General features: G+C 34.3%; 1 protein-coding gene across 6 annotated transcripts in view; it reads right to left on the reverse strand.

The window, feature by feature from the left end:
• The window catches only part of ELMOD1 (ELMO domain containing 1), a 69,322-nt gene that overhangs the window by 46,873 nt on the left and 4,591 nt on the right, over window positions 1–17,858 (reverse strand). For 3 of the 6 annotated variants that reach the window (XM_056794440.1, XM_056794439.1, XM_007494887.3), the window contains exons 1-2: window positions 7,638–7,665; window positions 7,313–7,493 (exon numbers count right to left, since the gene is read on the reverse strand). The exons of the other annotated variants lie outside the window; for them this stretch is intronic. The gene's annotated coding sequence lies outside the window, so the exon portion shown is untranslated. Of the gene's footprint in view, window positions 1–7,312; window positions 7,494–7,637; window positions 7,666–17,858 lie in introns of those variants that run through there. 6 annotated transcript variants of the gene reach the window in all.

Here is a 17,858-nt window from a genome sequence, read left to right on the forward strand (position 1 = left end):
ATTAATATTATCTGTGTTTTATTTTATTATTTTTTTGCTAAGGATTCCCCAATTACATTTTAATCTGATTTAAGGCTGCACTCCAGAGTGCTGTAGACTGAAGGAGGTTGCAATGCTTGTCATCTCTGTGCTAGACAAATCAAACCCCACTGGACTTCTTCAGTAATCAGAGGATTCATGAGATTTAAAGCTTGAGGGACCCTGAGAATACAACTTTCCCCATTTTATAGGAGACAGATTTAAATGGGGAACAACAAGTCTAGGACTGGGATTTAAACCAGATCTTCTATTTCCACATCTGGAATTCTTTCTAATCCATCATGCTAATTATTCTCTTGTAAAGAGAACTTTTGTCAATCAACAAAGACAAAAATATTTGAGACCCTATTCTTAGCACTGTCTACACAGTATTTTAAGTGATAGAAGAAGCTCATCATTTTAAAAGAATATTTGGTGAATTCTTCAATAAAGAACATTATTATAAAGTAAAAAATCTTTAAGATGTTTACGATAAATGCCTCCCCTCCTCCCCCCACTCCTCATTCCAATTCAATTTATTAAGTGTGTACAACATGCCAGTCACTTTGCTTCTGGGAACACAAAAAATAAAAAAAGAAATACTTTTTGTCTTCAGGGAACTCACATTCTACTGGGAGTGGAGGGTGAGGATGAGGTGAGGGGTGGAACACAACAAAAGATATTAAAAATACATACAAAACAAATATTAAGTAATTGGCAACAGTGAGAACCTGGGGATCAGGAAAAGAGGTCTGTAGGAATGAGCACTTGGGTGAAATCTTGAATAGCACAATGTAGTCTAAGAAATGGATATGAGGAAGGAAAACATTCCAGGTGTGGCAAACAGCCTGGGCGAAGCCATGTAGGAAGGAGATGGAGCCTGTGCTAGAGAACAGCTGGAAAAGATTGTGTGAAGGAGTGTAGCTTGAACTCTATCTTCAAAGACAGATTAGGTTGCATTGAGTTTGTGAAGGGCTTTACATGACCATCAGTTAAAGTTGCACCATGTATGAGGAACTCACAGGCATTGAAATTTTCCCAAACCTCATCTGTAATTTATCATTTCATAGAGTGGTCTTGAGCCATGGGAGTTTAAGCCACATATCTATGTGCATGCAGCTCACATTTGTTAGAGAAAAAGTCTCTAACCACGTTTCCCTTATTCCAAAACCAGACCTCTTTTTATGACTCCAGGTCCTCTTTCAGAATATCCAAAGTGGATAATAGCTTTTTGCTGTTTTTTGACAATTCCTGTAAACTCTAGGACCTTTTAACAAATTTCAGGATCTTTAAGTTGGTCTTTCTGATACAGCTTTAATAAGAACTGAACTTTGAGTTGTCTATTCCAGTGATCCTGGATATTTTGAGTCAAGTACATTTTTCTCTCATTGGTCCCTATCATGATTGATGACAACATTTATGAGATGTCTAGACACGCCCAGGAGTACAATCTGAGATCACATAGCGGATGATTTGATTGTTCCATAAGGAGTCAAACTCTTGACCTTGGCCTCATTAGCCCAGTGCTCTGGCTAAACACCTCAGGCATTGCTGTGTATTTAAGGGTCACTTGCAGCTTGCAGATCCTATGAACTTGGTGACCTTGGGTAATGTGTTTATTATACATTTCACTCTGTAATGCTGGTTTCTTTCTTGATGAGGGCTTCATAAGGAAGCTAAAAGTCTATGAAAAAATTTGAGCTCAGATAAAAAGTATTTTAGCTTAACCATACTAAAAAGGCACAGAGAATATGATTTTTTATAAATAGCTGTGATATAGTGTCCAAAGTTAGTAAGATAAAACAAAAAGGTAAAACCTAGTAGGGATGCTGAAGCCTTGGGGCCACATTTTAAAAGGACAGGGGGTACAATTACTATTGGAAATCAGTGATGAGATGATATATCGAATTTCTTATCAATGAAAACACTTATCTAAATTACTTGTACCCTCGAACTTCTTCCTCCCTCCCTCTTTCCTTCCTTCCTTCCTTCCTTCCTTCCTTTCTTCCTTCCTTCCTTTCTTTTTTTTCCTCCCTCCCTCCCCCCCTCTTTCTCCCTCATCTTTTGTCATGTCATATCTTCTGTCAATCAATACTTTGTATTAGTTCTAGGACAGAAGATTGGTAAGGGCTAGGCAATGAGGTTTAAATAGCTTGCCCAGGGTCACAGAGCTAGGAAGTGTTTGAGGCCATATTTGAACCTCAAACCTCTCATTTCCAGGCCTGACTCTCTATCCTTGGTGCTACCTAGTCCTCTGTCACCCAATATCTATTTTTTCAGTTGTTGGTGGTGGTGGTGAGGAGGACCAACATTTAGTGGGGAATCACTTCAGGAAATTGTCCAGTGACCTAGCAACATGGGAATTTGATCTTGTGGCATTCAAAATTCTCCAACCTTTGGTAATATATTACATTGGAATTCTGTGTCTTGAGAGAATTAATGAATGCATCTCCTTGGTTACTTTACACACCAAGGAATAAATGTTAGATCAGGAAGAATAAATACCTTTCTAATTTGAATTTTAAACTAAAAATGCTTTTTTTCCCCACTTATTGCTCCTAGAATGTCTGAGTAGCAAAGGAATTCATAATCCCAGAGAATTAGCAAAGTTTTATTAAGAACAGGCCATGTCAATTCTTTTTTTTTAAACAAGATTAATAGTCTGGTATATTGGAAGAATGAGATATTATAGATGTAGTTTAGAATGCTGACCCTGGAATCAGAAAGTCTTGAATTCAAATTTTTACTTCAGACCCTTACTCAATTGTATGACCTCAGGCAAATCATTTAACTTCTCTCAGTCTCAGTTTCCTCATCTGTAAAATATGGATAATATTAGCACCTACCTCCTAGGGTTGTTATGAGGATAAAGTGAGGTAAGATGTGTAATAGACTTTGCAAAGCTTAAAGTGCCAAATAAGCACTAGTTATTATTTTTATTGTATTATATTATTATCTACATTTTAGCAAAGGTTTTGACAGTGTCTCATGACATTTATTTATATTTATTGTCTTGTATTGAACTACTTTTTATTTACTATGTTATATAAGTATACTTATTTTATTTGTTTATATTTTTATATTTATATTTATTTATTATATTTTCATATGATTTTGTCTCACCCTTTAGAATGTGTTTCTTCTGAGAAGGGATTGTTTTATTTATTGCATTTATAACCCTGGTATAATGCTTAACACATAATAGGTGCTTAAATGTTTCTTGATGGGATTCTTATGAAAAAGCTGGATTGATCTGACCTAGATCAAAGAAGTCAAACACGCTGGACTGCACAACACACATGGCTGACATCATTTTCAATTGCTGCCCCAAACAGATGAAAATGTAGTTCCTATCTTATTTTAATGTATGGATCTATTTATGTAAAAAGAAATATATTAAGATGTGGTTTTCTAAGTCAATATGTGGCCCACAGGGCTCCTTCTGTATGACTGAGTAGCTCCATTTCTATTTCAGTTTGACACTAGCGGACTAGATAATGCCACTACATGGATATGAAACTGGATGAATGGTTCGCCCAAAGAGTAGTCATTAATGATTCAATAGCAGCTAGAAGGACCTCTCTGGGAGACTGTCCCAGGAACCTGTGCTTGATCCTTTGCTGCTGAACTTTTTTTTTTCTTTTGAATTTAGGCCTTGGGAGGAGGCCAAGACAGCATACTTATTTAACTGGAAGATAACACAAATTTAGGAAGTTGCTAAAAAGACAATTTGGGCTTGATGTACTGGAAAATTACCGAATAATTAGAGCTCTCCGGATGTTGAATGGGTTTCTTTGATAGGAACTTTGGAGGGAAACTTTGTCTATAATTAATGGGCAGATAATAACTTGTCGGGTATGTCATAGACATTATTCATGCTGAGGTACAGGCTTGACTCCTCCCAGTTCTGAGATTTTTGGATCCTCTAAGATTCTGTGACTGATTATTGTTACTGTCTTCTTTGCCATGGCACAATCTAATCATAGCTGAAACATTTGCACATAAAAATAAAAACTGATTACAAACCATAAATCCTCAGTGAGTGATTCTCACTTGAACTCCCATTTGCTAAATGTTACAACACTCCAACCTTTAAAACAGATACTATATAGCATCTATTGATTTTAAACTAATATTAATGTTTCTGGTTTTAAATTATTTTTTTTGTAATTTAAGACATCCCATATACTCTAGAGACTGTTCCACACTTAGATCAGAAACCACAACTGGGAACTACTAAAATAAGTAATTGAATTTGCAGACAAGCAATTAGAATAATCCTGGAGAATTTGTGCAAGATAATATTCCATGAGAAATAAAGTAGCAGAGATCATTGGAAGCAAACTTTAAAAAGTGAACTTGAGTATTATGTACATACCAGTATATACCTGGAAGTTTGTGGCAGGAGCTAAGGATTAATATCTTTTAAGCCAATGGAAATAAACCTCTTCCTTTCACTAGAGTAAATGGGTTAACATTTGGTGCAGAGCATCTTGGGAAGTTCCTAGGCCTGATGAAACTAAAGACTATGAGTTTTATGGTTTCCTTTTGCATGGTCACAGGGAATATTTCTCACATTTGAGTGGATTCTTATAGGCATATTACTGAAGCAACATAACTGCATCAATAATAAATACATTTTAGAAAAAAGGCCTCCTAAAATGTTCATTTGAAGCTACTCATGGAAAGTGAATATAATAATAATATTTATTTCACAGCACTAGTGCAAGGCTCAAATAAGATACCCTATGTAAAATGGCTAGCAAACCTTAAAGTGCTAAATAAATGCTAATGACGACGATGATGATGATGATGATGATGATGAAGATATTCTATACAAGGTATGGTGCTAGGCAAGTGTTCACTTTGCTGACACTGACTAAAAACACAAATGAAAATCCTTTCCCCCACTTTAGGCATAAAATATTAGCCCACAATCTATATTTGCAATTTATAGCTTCAGAGCCTTTGGGTATTTAGTTTGGTGCCTACTGGGGGTCTCAGGGCCGGGCTGGAAACATTTATGATCTGTAGCAAAAGTACATTGGTTTCTCTAGCCAGGGAAGTTGTCCATGTCAGGCACAACTAGGGTCAAATATGTGATCTTCAGTTTATGAAACAATGTCTTAATATTTTGTCATGATACCTAGTGATGACAGTTTAATAATATTATTAGTTCCTATAAATTATATATAGTGTTATTAGCATTCTGATATGTCATATAAAATCTTTCTCTTTTGAGATATGGTAAAACTGAATATAATGATATATAGATATGTATTTCTATGAGGAAGGGATGTAGGAACCTGAAGGAAATAGTGACAAGTATCACTTAATTTGTCTTTGCTATAGTTCTATTCCTTTAAAGCACAAAGTGGAAGAAGAGACAAATTATCTTGGAAATAAATGGCCTCAAAAGGCCCTTCAAATAGCTGAAATGTTGTCATGTGGAAGAAGGATTAGACTTATTCTGCTTGGCCCCACAGGATATTACCACAGTACAGAGGAAAGTTACAGGGATTTTCAAGGTGCTGGATGCTGACAGTTTCAACAAAAAAGCCTGCGACTTTAGTCAATCCATAAATACATATTGAGCATTTTCTATGTTCCAGGCACTGTGCTACATCCTGGGGTACCAAAAGAGGCAAAAATCCTGCCCTAAAGGAGTTCCTAATTTAATGGAGTAGAAGACAACAAGCAAACAAATAGGTACCAAAGGAAGCAATTAAGAGGGAGAAGGCACTAGGATTGAGAGGGGTTGGGAAAGGCTTCCTGTAAAGACAGTACTTAAAAGAAGTCAGGGAAGCTTCTAGGTAGAGAAGAAGAGGTAAAGTATTCTGGGCATGAGACAGTCAGGGTAAATGTTCACAACAGGACCAGATGGATTTACAAGTGAATTTTACCAAAAATTTAAAGATCATCTTATTCCAATATTAAAAAATTTATTTAGAACAATTGGTAAAAAAGGGATCTTGTCAAACTCCCTTTATGAAACAAATATGGTGCTGATATATAAACCAGAAAGAGCTAAAACAGAGTAAGAAAATTATATGCCATTTTCATCAATGAATATAGATGCAAAAATCCTAAATAAAATATTAGCCAGGAGACCACAATAATATGTCACAAAGATTATACATTATGACCAAATAGGATTTATATCAGGAATGCAAGGATGGTTTCATTATAAGGAAAACTATTTATATAATTGACTAAATTAACAAAAATGTAACAAAATCATATGATTATATCAATAGATGCAGAAAAAGTTTTGGACAAAATATAACATTCATTTCTATTAAAAACATTTAAAAGCATAGGTATAAATGGATTTTTCCTTAGAATAATTAGAAGTATATATTTAAAACCACCAGCAAACATCATCTGTAACAGGGATAAGTTAGAGGCCTCAATAAGATCAGGAGTGAAACAAAGAAGCCCATTATCACCAATATTATTTAATGTTATATTTAAAATGCTAGAAATAGTAATAAGAGAGAAAAAGAAACTGAAGGAATCAGAATGAGAAGAGAGGAAATAAAATTCTCTTTGCAGACAATATAATAATATTTATAGAAAATCCTAAAGATTCAACTAAAAATTAGTTGATATCAATAATTTTAGTGAAATATTAAGATAATCCCATATAAATCATCAGCATTTCTATATTTCACTAAAAATGTCCTCTAAGATGAGATAGTAAGAGATAACCCAGTTAAAATAACCATAAATACAATAAAATATTTAGAAATATATTTGCCAAAAGAAACCCAGAAACTACATGAACATAATGATAAAAACACTTGTTATACAAATAAAGTCAGATTTTAATAATTGGAGAAATAGTAATTGTTCAAGTTTTGGCAGAAGTAATATAATTAGAATGAAAAATTTACCTAAACTAATCTACTCTTTCAATATCACCCCAATTACTAAAGGAAATTTTGTTGAACTAGAAAAATAATTAAAAATTAATTTGGGAGGGCAACTGGGTAGCTCAGTGGATTGAGAGCCAGTCCTAGAGACGGGAGGTCTTGGGTTCAAATCTGGCCTCAGAGACTTCCCAGCTGTGTGACCCTGGGCAAGTCACTTGACCCCCATTGCCTAGCCCTTACCACTCTTCTGCCTTGGAGCCAATACATAGTATTGACTCCAAGACAGAAGGTAAGGGTTAAAAAAAATAAAATAAAAATTAATTTGGAAAAACAAAAGGTTGTAATAATTGTGATTGAATACTATCATGTTATAAGAAATGGCAGGCTGGATGATTTTGGAAAAATATGAAAAGGCTTACATGAACTGATGCAAAGTTAAGTGAGCAGTACCAGAAGAGCAATTGTACACAGTGACAGCAATATTTTATGATGAATAACTGTGAATGATCTAGTTAACAACATCAATGCAGTGATCCAAGACAATCCTAGAGACTCATGATAAAGAATGCCATCTGCCTTCAGAGAAAGAACTGATGGAATCTGAAAACAAACAGAAACATATCTATATTTCACTATCTATTTCTTTTTATTTGAGATCTCTTCCATAAAATGACTAATATGGAAAAATGTTTAAATGATTGTACATATACATGTGTGTACAATCATTTAAAATGTTTTTCTTACCATTGTTTACCATCAGGATGGAGAAGGGGGAAGCTAAAATGATAAAAGGGAAAAATGGTAAATATTGGAGGTGATGTGGAAAAATAGGGACATTTATACACTGTTGATGGAACTGTCCAATCATTTTAAAGAGCAATCTGGAATTATGCTCAAAGAATTATAAAAGCATATATTCTTTTTGACTCAGAGATGACACTATTGGGTTTATTTCCAAGATGATCAGAGAAAAAGAAAAAAGGTAGGGAGAGTAAAAAGGAGAGAGAGAACTTGAAACTCAAAACCTTTTAAAATGTAAAAATTTGTTTTTACATGTAATTGGGGGAAAATAAAATAAATGCAAAAAGGGGGCAAAAGAAAGAATTTATGAAAAATGTAAAGGGAGGATATTTAAGCAGTAGTTATCAAAACTATTTGGTACTGGCTAAGGAATAGAAAAGTAGACCAGTGGAACAGAACAAACATAAAACAAACAGTTGTAAAAGATTATAGTTATCTTGTGTTTGACAAAAGTAAAGATCCAAGTTTTAGGGATAAGAATTCACTATTTGGCAAAAATTATTGGGAAAACTGGAAATCAGTCTGGCAGAAACTAGATAAAGACCAATATCTTACACCATTTACCAAGAAAAGATCAAAGTGGATAATGACATAAATATTAAAGGGAGATATAAGCAAATGAAAACGGGTAACATCTTATCTATCAGATTATGAATAGGAGAATAATTTATGATTATACAAGTGATATAAAGCACTATAAGTTATAAAATAGGTAATTTTGAGTATATTAAATTAAAAAGGTTTTGTTCAAATAAAACTAACATAGACAAGATTAGGAAGGAGGGAAGAAATTAAGTTGCATAGAGCTTGAATGCCAAGCAAAGGATTTTGCACTTGGTATCTGAGGCAATAGAGAATCACTGGAGTTTATTAAGTTGGGGATGGGGGTGAAAAGGTTGGACCAGTTATATACTGTATATAAGCTTGAGGAAAATCACTGTGGTAGTTGTATGGAGAATGTCTCCAAAAGAGACATGTTACAATAGGAAAATCAGATACACACACACACACACACACACACACACACACACACACACACAGGGACTTTTTTTTTTCTTTCTAAGCTACTATGTCTAGCTGCAACAGGCAAGACTAGAGAAGCAGTAAAAAGCCTGCTTAAATAGAGTAGATCTGGATAGGAATGAAATGGTTTATTGACCATAAAATTCAGGTTGGCAAAGAAAGCATCCATTTCAAAAAGGTAGTTTCCATTCATTGAGTGATTCTGAATGAAGAGAATTCAGGTGCTGTCTTATCATGCTTTAGGTATGTCTCATACCTCTTAAGATCTACCAGTGATCTTCACTGATATAATGCTTTTCTAGAAGGGGAAACAAAGGATCCACAAAGCTAAGAACAAGTCAGGTAGCTTGACCTAATGGAAAGAGTGCTTTAGTTCAGGATACCTTAGTTCTAATCTCATCTCATATACTTAGTAACTCTATGACTAAGGCAGTCACAAATTCTTAGAATCTGAAAATTTCTGGTCCAATTCTATCATATGTATGCAGTATTATTGGATAAGAAACCAAGGACCTATATTGACCAGACTTCACAAGGCCAGGATTTATATTTGTAATTATAACAATAGCATTTATATCATTTTAAAATTTGAAAGGTGCTTTGCAAATGTATTCTCATTTTTTCTATATAACAATTTTGGGAGGGAGATGCTATTATTACCTCCACTTTACAGATGAGGGAAACTGAAAGAGATAAAGGTTAAATGACTTGTTCAGGGTATGTGTAAGGCAGAATTTGAATTAAAATCTTTCTGAATTCCAGTCCAGTTCTGATTCCACTGTGCCACCTAGCTTATTGTTGAACTTCACTATATGTAAAGGTTCTGGTTTTATGTAAGATTGAAAGCAAGGAATATTTGTAAAATCTTAGATAATGAATGCCCTTTTAAATAATGAATAAACTTTGCAAATTCAGCATCTATTATCCAATCAACTCTATAATACACATATTCATTCATAAAGAAGTCCCCAGGGCTAAATTCTGACACTCTCTTTTCCTCCTTTAGTGTTTAGCCTCAAGAAAGACATTCTTCTGACACTGACTGAAAGGACAAATAAAATCTCTTTTCCCACTCTAGTTATAAAATACCAGCCTAGGATCTGTTTTAAAATGTATAGCATTAGCAACTTTGGGAATTAAAGTTGGTGCCAGCAGCAGAGCTCAGGAAATGAGTTGGAAACCTAGTTCTGATCTACAATAACCTTACTTTGGCTTTCTGGGTTTTATGGAGGCTTTCCTCCTCCATCTTCTATCTTATTCTCATGGGAGAAAGAAGAGAGGAGTAAATTATCTCTCAGAAGCAAAGCTAAAAATAGCTCACCTGGCAAGAAGAGAATTAAGGAAAGATTGTCTTTACTGGCATTAAAACAGATTGCTGTGCATACAAAGTGTGTTCATAGTTATAGTTTAGTGTTTTGAACTTAATCTTAAGGGATGTATTTTTTTGACAGAAAAATTGCAACAGTCTATTTGGTCATGGACAAAATTTTAATTTTGTTTAAAATAAAAAAGTTTAATCAATCTTTTTTTTTTGACAAAACATCATGATGTCTATGTCTATGATTTCTTCCATAAAAACAATTGACAGGGAAAGTTCAAAGAAACTGTCATGATGTCCAGGAACAAGAAGTGAGTCTGAATGGGGAATATTATTCCTAAAATAGGTGTCAATCCGACCACCCATCAGTGAATAACAAGAATGTGTCTGGTTTTGATGATAAAGAATTTCAGGTCATTAAGATTTAGGCAATAGAGTGTAATGGATAAACATTAAGATAATGAATTTGGCATCAAGAAGACCTAGATTCAAATCTTGCCTCTGACATTTACTACCAGTGTGACCAGGGGATTTCACTTTGCCTGAGCCTCAGTTTTCTCATCTGTAAAACAGAAATAATAATACCAATAATTACCTACTTCACATGGTTACTAAGGCTCAAATGGGATAACATATATAAAATATTGTGTACATTTCAAAGCAATATATAAATGTCAGTTATTTTTATCAGGCCTTTGATATAGATATTAGTGAAAAACAACAACAAAAAAGCTCACACTAGGGCAAGCATTGTGCACACAATTAGTTCTCAATAAATATTTGTTGAAAGAGTACCATTTTAACCTACTCAGTCTAAAGTCTGCCTGGTTTTATATTTTATCCTGGGTGGTCTACACAAATGTAGGACCATCTTGGGTTAAGGGAGTAGGAAAAAATGGTTAGACATGGAGAGGCCAGGGCAAATTCCCAGGTAGGTCCTCAGTATTTGTATATGGGTGAAATCAGGATAGAGCAAACACATTATGCATTTATTCATGTCCTGTGAGCCTCAGGTCTATCTTGGCTCCAAGGGAGCCACCTCATTTTCACCCATTGGACACTTGCCTGAGCACCTCCAGGTGCCTGGTTTCTCTCCACTAGGAGGAGGCCTTGAAATGTAGGGCTTGGGAAAAATGTGCTATATTGTGCCCTAAGGCTGCCTATAGGGATAGGGACCCTGGGGAAATTTGGGAGGAAGGAAGAAACTATAAAAAATGGCTATTTCCCCATCTGACATCCCAAAGTAAGGGCTTGCTTTGGAATACACAGCATGCTTTGCCTTAAGTAAAAAAGAGGAATAAAAACCATATTGCTGACATTTACCAAAGACTTTTGAGTTTGCAAAATGCTCATATCCACTGGTTTATTCAAACTTCCCAAAACTTTGCTAGGTAGGTATTATTAGCTCCATTTTACAGATTTTGAGAGTTCCAATGATGTGCTCAAAGCCACACAAGAGATGTCAGAGATGGTATTTGAACCTAGGTCTTCCAGGTTCTGAGTCCAGTCCTTTGTCCACCATGACAGTTAGTTAACAAGCATTTATAAAATGTTTACTATGTGCCAGGCACTGTGCCATATATTAAGGGCACATAGAAAAGTAAAACATGGTACTTGTCTTTGAGGAGGTCACACCCTAATGGGGGGCACAACATGCAAATAACTATATGCATGCAGGCTATACATCTGGAGATAATAGCAGAGGGAAGGCACTAGCAGATGTGTGATTTAAGTTGAATCTTGAAGGAATTCTGGGAATCCAGGAGAAAGAGTTGTGGAGGGAAGCAATGAAATCATGACAGTTTTTTTTAATTTAATTTTACTGATAAATTAAGAAAATTTTTCTGTGGTTACATAATTCATATTCTTTCCCTCCCTTCCTCCCACCCCCCTCCCATAGTCAATGGGCAATTCCACTGGGTTTTACATGTGCATGGCTGTCTTAATAAACACAGTAAGCAGGAAATAGGAACTATACGTAATTCATTTCCCTATTGTTGGAGTGTATGCAGGTGAATGAAAAACTTTAGTATATTTTAAAGGAAAATCTTCACTCTTTTTAGGGAGCTAGAAACTACCTTCATCACATAGCAATGGCTGCTGGTCCCTTTAGAGTCGGAATAGGATAGAATTACTTCCCAAGATCTTTCACTGGGTTCCGCTCCAATAGATAAAGGTTATCTCCTTTGGGTCATGCTGGTTCAGGTTACAGTGGCTCTCATGTCTACTGACCTTTGGGTTCTAGGTTATATTGCTTCTAGTATTTCCTAGCCTCGCATATTAAAATGAAGAAATGGTAGAAAAATGATAAATTTAGAGTGATGTCTAAGGTTCAAAACCCAGCCCAGATACTTGCTACTTTGGATGCTTTATCATTCTGAGCCTGTCTGTAAAATAAGGAATCTGGACTACATGACCTATACTTAAGGTGTAAAGAGGAGAGTTCCTATCTGTATCAATATGCAGTAATGACACATAAGTGTACTTAGAAGTACACACATTCATGAAATTAAGAATATTTGGAGTCTCGAAGAATAGAAGATCCTCCACGATTCACTGAAATCTCCCTTGACTAATTCTTATTTCCACTTTGAAAGTCAAAGAAACTTTAAAATGAAAGGGAGCTTTGATGTTACCTAGACCAGCTCCTTCGTTTTATAATTGAGGAAACTAGGAAAGACAAGTTAAGTGACTTGCCTAAGGTCACACAGGTAGTAAATGGCAGAGCCCAGATTTGAACTCTGTTCCTTTGAGCAGTATTCTTTCTACCACACCACATTGCAAACAAGAAAGTAAATTTCAAGGCTTGATGCTGACAAATACATGTTTATAAACATTACTAATAAGTGACATGTTCAGCAAAAGTTGAGTTTTTTAGATATATGAAGTAATCCTTGGTGAGAGAAAACATCAAGGTAGGAAAGGAGCATAGATATCCTTAGTTTTCACCCCCTCAGTTTCACCTGCTTTTTCCAGGGTTTTGGGCTAAGATAGTCTCTGAAACTACCATACCCAGACCTGTCCCTCCTCAACTCTCCCTTTTCCTTGGCTTTCCTGGACAAGTATGTGTATATATATATTTACCTTAGTTCATTTGGGACAAGGTTGGAATTTTACCAAATACCTGTTGGTCTGATGTCCACAAATATACTTGCCAGCGTTTCAAACTCAGCATGTTCAAAACTGTACTGATTCTCTGTTTCTTCTCATAATTTTTAGACTTTTTTTGATGGATGCATCATTTTCCTACTTATTTAGGCTCAAAACCATAGAGTCTTCTTTGATTTCTTCTTCTCCCTCATCCCATTTATCTAATTAGTTGCAAAAGCCTGCATATTCCCTCCAACTCCTAGCATAAAATCATCTCTTCCTTTTTCAAAACAAAGAACATTTTTTTAAAATAGGAAATATAAACTTTGTAGACACCCAACTCAGCAAGTTTGAAGACCACTGATAACTTAGAAGTTCTAAAGATTCTAGGGTGCATGACTTTCCTAGCTCAGTCAACCAGACTTACCCATTTATCTTTAATAACGCTTCTCTAGTAAACTCCAAGAAGATAGTTTTCCAGAACCACATCTCTCTTATTTTGCAATATCAAAAATATTTTGCATATACATTATGTTGACAGATAATTTCCAGCAACAGTAAGATAGGAATTATATCCTTTATGACCTAAAATGATTTTATTTCAGTTTTTTTTGATGGAACTACTTCTCAAATTTACCAGACACACTTCTTTGTTTCTTTAGTATAGATAGCATATGGACATAAGTTCTACTCTGACTCCTTATTATAACATTAAACAGGTCCTGGGTTTTCAAAAAATATGACAATGGAGTGTATACTGGTCAATCCATGAAACAAAGAAAAACACTAGAAGACCCAAAGAATGGTTCAGTATATAGGATAAACTTTTGTAAACATATCACCATAAAGATAATTGCAGCTTAAGTGACAACTTTTGTCACAGAAGATGAGAATACAGTAAAGCTATATGAAGAACTTGATAAAAATCCTTCAAATAAAAACATGTACTTTGATACCTAATAATTTGAATGCAAAGGTAGGCATGGAGGAGGGAAGAGGAAATATTATGGAAAATATGGCTCAGATGTAAGAAATGCTAAAACCTAATAAATATATATCATGAATACATTCTTCAAGAAAGGAGCTGGAAGGGACTGGATGAGATGAACACCAAATTAAAAATGAGAGATTACATTTTGACAGAGAGGAAAGTATTCATTACTGATAAGGTCAACATGCTTAAATCAGCTATCTGTGTAGTCATGCCATCAGCAGATTAAAAACAAACATCACAAAATTAGATGAAAAAAGATATTGTGAACAATGACAACTCCAACCAAAACAAAGTAATGTTAAAAACGGGGGGGGGGGGGGGGGGGGAGTTGGCGGTAATAAATGGAGAACCAGAGAAATAAATTATAACCATTTCCTAAAGAAGTCTAACTGATATAGAACTGCTGCTGCCATAAGACCAAAAAGAGCCTATAAAATACCTCATCTAATAAGTCAACAAGTATTTAAATCCTTAATCTATGCCTAGCACTAAATTTAGCATTGAGAATTACACTCCCTCCAACTCCCCCCAAAAGTTGGTAAGGGTAAAAAAAACATAATTCTTATCCTCAAGGAGTGAAATACAACCTCTTTATCACGAATAACACAAACATGTAATATAAATTCATTTGTAAAAATAGATATATATCATCTCATAAAAGTGAGAAACACTAAAGGTGAAACAAGCTTAATGAAAACTTAAGATACTCAACTCTGCAAAATCTTCCTGAGGGCATTTAAGAACCAATCTGGAAGGCCAACACAAGATACACTTCTCTGTGATTATATCCTTTATGACACTTCTCCTGCCTAATTCTTTGTTAATAAGATGCTGTATTTATTTATTCATCTCTGTTGTGAGCTTTCTCTATTGTCATTTAGTTGACATGATTTTAATTCTTTGGGTATTATGATATTGGATTACTTGCAGCTAGTCATAGAGCATTACCAAAAGGATATGAATATTTTTAAAAATTGGTCTTTGTTTTAGGAGGAAGTTTGGGTCATAAAAAGTACTTCACTATATTACTCTAAGGAAATCCACCCTGCTCTCCTTGTTCAATTTTAAATTCAGTTCACTCTTCATCCAGAGTGGATGTTTAAGCTGCTTCACACAAGGGCATATCGGTGCATTTCAACAATAGCCATTCTTCATCCATTTGGGATTTCCTTTGTGATTAGTTTGATGTGTTTTAGGTTTTGAATTATTACATATCTCATTTATTAAGCTCTACAGTGTTCTATACTGAGTATAAATACATGAAGTAGACATTGAAGCATATGGTATCAGAGTCAAAATCTTGAAGTAAAAATTTAAATGAATATTAAGTGAAATTGCTAATGAACACTTTCCAATTATGAATGATTATAGATAATATACATTTCTTCCCAAAGTACTTTATACTATTCATTTCTTTTAAATTGTCATTTAAAACTTTCTCTTTCAGAAAAATTAACCGATATATTCTACCAATTTATATTTATTCTAAGACTAAAAAAGATTTGATATTGAGTTTTCTTTTGAAAAATAAAATCTTAGAAACTTGGTTCCTAAATTCTGAAGTTTTCTTTTTCAACTGAAAAGATAAGGTACTTACATATTAAATTAATTCTAGAGACTTAATTGATTTTTAAATGTTATTGTGATAATCAGATGCTAAAATAAGGTGGGTGGATTTTGGAACAGAGAGTAATATCATTTAAAATATTTGTAAAAACCAAACAACATATGTGGAAAAAAGATAGCTTCCATAAGGGTAACTTAATTGGGATAAATTCCTATATCAAGCATTCTAATTAACCAACAACCATACTAGGAATAGTACTAATGGAAATTATTTTCAAATTATCTTAAAGGTTATGATTAAATGACCTTACTATTCTGGCACATAGTTTTGCTGAAATTGTGGCATTTTTTAAAAATAAAGGAATAAAAGTACTTAAGCAAACAACTACTTCAACAAAAAAGCAAGCATGTAACAAAATACCATGAAATTATATGAACATGTTTTATCTGAAGGGTTCTGAGGCAGAGAGATGTCATTCAAACTTAATCCAATCCTATTAAGGATGATGTTAGTCATATCACAAAACTGTGTTGCTGTTTATTTTATAGGGATAGACGTGCATGGAAAATGAGTGTTTTGGGGGAAAAAGTTTGCCTTCCATTTTATGAATGAAGAAAAAAAAGTGGATCTAAAAATAAATCCTCCCCTGTCCTCCTCCTTCCCCTCCTGCTGAGGTCACACAGAAAATCTAGATCTCATTAATTTTCTGATTCCCAAATGTGAGATAGGAAGGAAAATGCAAGAGCATTTTTAGTGTTATTTAATTTAGCTAAACAAATATTTAAAGACTTTTTACTTTAAGTTTTGTTTGTATGGACTTACTTTCTATATTCTTTCAAAAAAGATGATAAGCTTCATCAGACTGAGTTAGTCTATTTAAGTTCATCTTAGATATCACTATTAAATTTCATTTTTTATAAAATCTAGATCACAAATTTGTTTCAAAATAATTTCTTCACCTCACTATCTCTTAATATAATCAACAAATTGAACAAAGTGGTAAGTTAAGTCTTGGTTGCTTCTCTTTATCACTCATAAATAATTGGATTTTTGACCCAGTCAAATCATCAGGCATGAAAAAATTTCTTGAATTGTCTAATCCCAGTGAGGAAATGCCAATTGCCACATGGGAAGGACAACTGCCACAATCATGAATTAAGGTTCTTCTTTTATTTCAAAAGAAAATTATTTGTTAATTTAAGACCCTCCCTTTAATTTGTTGTTTTAAGATATGTCTTAGTTTAAGATTCCTTTGAATGTATCAGCATGTGATACTTATAATACCGAGTGAGCTGGAGTACATGTTGTGAAATTCATAATTTGTTGAAAAACAAACACGTTATAATTTACTGAGGGGCATTAATGAAGTCAAAAGTGTTGAAAGTCGTAAAAGCTGAGATCCACGTATTAGAGTTCATTATAGAAATGTAAGCAGACGGCTGACAAATTTGCTAATTGTTCTTTCCTGCCTGGACAGTCACTGAAATTTAGCTTTGTTGGAAACTTTCCTTCTCTTATCAACATAGTGACCAAGACTGCTATAGTTTCTAAGGACAACATGCTATTTTTTTTAGAACTAATTGTGTTTATACATTCTGAGTGGGTACTCTCTGGTACTATAAGCATATGCTCATTTTCGCAAGCCACTATTTCTGCAAAACCTATTTTGCTTCCCCTTTCCCACCATCAGTATCTTCCTGTTGAAATCCTTTTTTTCCATCAAGGAATAGCACTGGTTTCATAGTGTCATGAAGACTTCTTTAATGCAACAGTTAAAAGTGAAATCTAAAAATTACTCTTCTAAGAAATTTTTTAAATTGCTTTGTTTGGACCTCCGTTGTACTCACCAAATTCTACCTTACATCATGCTTTTTGTGTATATATCTTATCCACTTTAATTAAATTGTAAGATTTTTGAAGGCAAGAATTGTGTCATTCCTTCCATCCACTCAGGATTTGCCTCAGTATCTTGAACACAATATAAGCACTTAATAGATTTTTATTCATTTGGGAACATTTAAGTTATGCAGTGGATATAACTCTGAGGTCAGGAAGATCTGAGTTCAAATCCCACCTCATGGACTTACTAACTGTGATTCTGGGCAACTCACCTAACTCCTTTTGCCTCAATTTACTCAATTGTAAAATGGGGCTAATAATAGTACCTGCCTC

Source organism: Monodelphis domestica, chromosome 4 (genome assembly GCF_027887165.1).
Source record: "Monodelphis domestica isolate mMonDom1 chromosome 4, mMonDom1.pri, whole genome shotgun sequence".
Taxonomy (NCBI): Eukaryota; Metazoa; Chordata; class Mammalia; order Didelphimorphia; family Didelphidae; genus Monodelphis; species Monodelphis domestica.